General features: G+C 39.0%; 1 long non-coding RNA gene across 4 annotated transcripts in view; it reads left to right on the top strand.

The window, feature by feature from the left end:
* The first annotated feature begins 515 nt into the window (after nt 1-515).
* Nucleotides 516-4,511, top strand: part of LOC135098944 (uncharacterized) — a 25,095-nt gene continuing 21,099 nt past the window's right edge. For 2 of the 4 annotated variants that reach the window (XR_010267525.1, XR_010267523.1), the window contains exon 1: nt 530-672. This is a non-coding gene — a long non-coding RNA (uncharacterized LOC135098944). Of the gene's footprint in view, nt 673-4,511 lie in introns of all 4 variants that reach the window. The other 2 variants (XR_010267524.1, XR_010267521.1) reach the window with 2 other exon arrangements.

Here is a 4,511-nt window from a genome sequence, read left to right as displayed (position 1 = left end):
AAATAAAATGGTTCTCTCTCAAGGGAGCAATGATGATTAATTTTGGCTTTTTTTTTTTTTTTTTTAATGGTAATGCATGACGTTAGCTACAGCATCACCATTATGCACACACTCTTCAAGACCCCCATTATTGTCCTCTCTGTGTGAAATGCGTAGGGAAAGTACTTACAGAACACCAAATCCGAACTGTGGCCTCGGTATTTCGTGTTACTGGCCAGTGTTCAGTTATATGATGTTGCAAAGGGTCTTCGGGCCCTCCAGGCTCAGTTCACTAACCTTGTTCTGTACTCTCGCTCTTCCTTCTTACAAGCAGAAACTGAATCCATTGCAATATGAAAAGGTTATAAAAAATTGCCTGATTATGAAAAAATGCAGTTGTAGTGTAGAATGTTACTAATATTGTACCGAAATGCATTATTCATACATATTTTCAAACTTTTAAAGCATTCTTTACATTTTACCGTGTTCTTTTATATTTGACAGTGCCGCCGAAGTCCCGAGTGGCTTCGAGACAAGGAAGAGAAGCTACGCGACTCATTTCAGTCATCCAGTCAGTGGTCAGTGGCGTCAGCTTCGTTGTGGTGTACGTGTGAGTCTTCTGTGTTTTCTTGGACGCTTATTTGGGCTTTAGGTGAACCAAGACTACCAAAGCTTGTCCTCTGTGGTCAGCAGGTATGTTAACTTGGTAATAAGTGTATTTGGACATGTACTGCTAGTGAAACTGGTGTGTCGTTCCTCGCTAGGCTAGTAGGAAGCAAGCGGTTGAGGAATCACAGTTGCCAGATGATTAATAACTAACATTTTCTTAATTTTGCATAGTTATCATTTTTTTTTTTTTTTTTGTATTTCACATGTTTATCTAGGACGTAAGTGTTTCTAGTGCCATGAATCTAAAGGAATGGTGCTTGAAATGGGAGGTTGTAAGGCTGAGGGACACGAAAATAAGCTTGAGTGTTGGCGGGAGTGCGCGGTGCGCCTACTGTCTAGGCGTCTCTGCTCCCTCACCACGCATCCCGCCGCTGTCACAACATTCCCCGGTATATTACACTTGTTTCTTGAATATTTACCGTAAAGTCTGCAATCAGGAATCATCGCAAACATTAACCATTGTTGTCTTTCTGATCACCAGCACATCCTCTGCCGTTCCACCTTCTACCACTCCAATATTATCTTCCACATCCTTGTCGCTGTTTGTTCCTCCATCACTTTCATAACCATCATCAACTGCCTTTCCCTCATCACCTCATCCTTCACCTCCACCACATCAACTCACTCCGCTTCATCATCAACTCATCTATACGAGGAATCATGTGAGGAGTCAAGAGTGAGAGAGCTGAGGTGAATCAACACTCGTTACTAGAATCACTGTTCATCTCATTAAATTGAGAGTGAATTACCTTGTTGCCATGGGTTTATCTTTACCCCCACCAGCCCCACCCCAACCTAGCCTGCCCCCAGCCTTACCTCCCCTAGTCTCACCTCCCCAGCGCCATCTTTCCAGCTTCCTGTTCCTAGCTTCGCCTCCCCAGCCTCACCTTCCCAGCCTTCCCTAGCCTCACCACCTCAGTCTAACCTCCACAACCCTGTCTTTCTAGCCTCAGCTTTAGCAGTAACGACCCCCGCACGCCCCGTAATTGCACAAGTCATTACCGTGTGTGTGTGTATGTGTGAGTGTGTGTGTGTGTGTGTCCACGAGGCGGCCAGGAAGCAGCATTAGTATTGGCCTTTAGGTATTTACATTGACTTATTTTAAAGTGAATATCAGGCATCTCAGTTATACTTGGGGTGGGATTAGGTTAGCGGATGTTAGCTGGTTGTCTGTCTGTCTGTTTGTCTATCTGTTGATTTGTCTTTGTGCCGATACATCAATGTCATTTTTTTTTCTATTTACCTCAGTTTTGTTTTGTCTGTCTATCTATGTGTCTTTCTTTCTCTGCATCAGTCTATCTATCTATCTATCTATCTATCTATCTATCTATCTATCTATCTATCTATCTATCTATCTATCATTCTATCTATCTATCTGCATCTGTTTGTCTAATTTCATCCATCTATTCATATATCTGTCTTATCTACCTATGTAACTTCTCATTTCTCTCTCTCTCTCTCTCTCTCTCTCTCTCTCTCTCTCTCTCTCTCTCTCTCTCTCTCTCTCTCTGGTAGGCTCTGTGGTATGTGGTTTGTGTGGCAGTCTGAAGGTTCACGTTCGATCGTGGAAACCTCCTTTTTTCGTCATCTTCACCTGGATGTTGCGGCGTCATGACTCAGTTAGAATCATTGATGCAGTGAGGCGCTGGTCACTGCATCGCGGGGGCGCTTCGATGATGAATACTATCGTGCGGGAAAATTAGTAACTTCCAATAAAGTGTCCACCTAGTGTTAAGAAAGTGAGAGGAAGAAATGTTTGCCAACGCCCTTCATGAGGAGACGAAACGAACTGGAATAGACCAGAGAACCTCATGAAAATAAAGCCTTTTGCTTCACATTCGGTTTAAATTGTTGGACTTGCCTATGGACTCCCACACTCTGGCGTCTTGAATGAGTTTTTTTTTTTTTTTATTGCATGAATACAAAAATAAAGTGAACCTCTTCCCTCTCACTCACAGTCTTCAAGGAACATTGTAGTTTTTGTTGTCCTTGGCACGAGCTCTTAAATGATAATACTAATAAAAAAAGAACAATAAAAAAAATATGTAATCCAGTAAAGATTTCCCTCCCACTTACAGTCGTCGTTTTCTAAGCTCTCCACGGCAGGACTCCACGCAGGTCGCAGGAAACTGAGGGCAGAGTCTTCTTTTTCTATAGCCTTTGTTCTACTGTTAATATTCATTCTGCTTCGTGGGTTGGGAAGTGTTAAGTTGATATTTTCTTGTGTCTTAATTCTACACAATTATAAAACATTTCTTTCTGGAAAGAGGAAATACGAGTCAATTCTTTACCTTCAGTTTTTGTTCCATTAATACGAATCCCTGTGCTATGTAAATATAGTAATGTTTAATAGATATTTATTTTCACTTTTTATATTCTTCAGCACATAATCTTAGCCACGTTCCTTAACAGTGAGGAGGGATGAATAGTCTGTATCCCTAACCTTTGTTGTACTGATACCATTCCTTCTGCCGTAACTTTAGTGCTTTCCACGAAATATTTTTTCTCACTTTTAAAGTTCTTTACGACATAAATCTCAAACATGTTCTTGGAAAGTGAGATGATTTTTCTCTGTCCTTTGTTCTACTCCTACGATTCCTCCTGTTTCCTAGGTTCGATAATCTCAAACTGACATTTTCTCGTTTTTGTAATTCTTCAAGGGAGAAATTTCAAACACGTTCTTCAGAGTGGGGAGGCCTGTGTCTTCTTTACCTTTAAACTTTGTTCTGGTGATATGATTTGTTCTGCGATGTAACGTTAATAGTCTTCAGTACATATTTTTTTTTACTTTGGCTTATTAATACGATTCCATCTGGTATGTGTGTCTTAAGCTGATATTTTCTTGTGTTCTGAGTTTTTAGAAGAGGTTTTAATTACGTTCACAAAAGTGAGGAAAGGAGCCTTCATAATCTTTACCCTTTTTTCTACTAATGTGATTCCTTCTCTTACGTCCTCTAGGAAGTCTTAAGTTCAGTTTTTTCGTTATATATATATATATATATATATATATATATATATATATATATATATATATATATATATATATATATATATATATATATATATATATATATATATATTGTATTTATTTATTTATTTATTTATTTATCTCTTTTTTTTTCGATGGAATTTGAGGCATGGTTCATAAAAGTGAGGGAGAGGAGTTCTCTTTACCTGAAGCTTTTGTTTTTGTAATACGATTCCTTGTGGTGTGTAACTTAAGTATTGTTTTTGTAAGGTCTTTAAGACAGAATTTCACCACGTGCCTGGAGTGTGAGGCGGGAAGAGTCAGTTGTTTATCGTTGGTCTTTTGGTCTTTTTATTTCATCACGACAGAATCTCAACCACTTCCTTGAAAAGTGACGACCAACGAGTACATGACTTATTTGTGGGTTTTGTTATACTAATGTGATTCCTTTTGTTATGTAAGTTAGTGAGTTTAAGTGATGTATTCTCCTTTTCTTAATTCTTCATGACTATTTCAAACCACGTTCCAGAAAACTAAGGGAGTATTAGAATTCCTTATCTGTGCCTTGTAATGTGGCAGTGCAGATCCTTCTCTGATGTAGATTTTAAGTTTTTTTTTTTTTTCAGAATTGTTCTGGGCAGATTTTAAACCATGTTCATTATGAAAAGTTTTATTAGTCTTTAAGGAAATATTTCATTTTTCTCTCGCCAAACTTTTGAGGACAATAATCTGAGCCACGTTCAAGGTGAAGGCTTCGTTTCATGGAATAGAAAGGGATGTGTTTTGTTAATGTGTAGCGGCAGATTCATCCCAGAGCGTGTCTTTACAAGCTAGGGAGTCTTAGGCAAACATTTTCTCTTCTACTTCAGTTCCTCTGGATAGAAATCTGAGCCAC

This window comes from Scylla paramamosain, unplaced genomic scaffold (assembly GCF_035594125.1).
Source record: "Scylla paramamosain isolate STU-SP2022 unplaced genomic scaffold, ASM3559412v1 Contig93, whole genome shotgun sequence".
NCBI classification, from domain to species: Eukaryota; Metazoa; Arthropoda; class Malacostraca; order Decapoda; family Portunidae; genus Scylla; species Scylla paramamosain.
The sequence above is the reverse complement of the archived record's forward strand: the minus strand, read 5'-3'. Positions and strand labels throughout refer to the sequence as shown.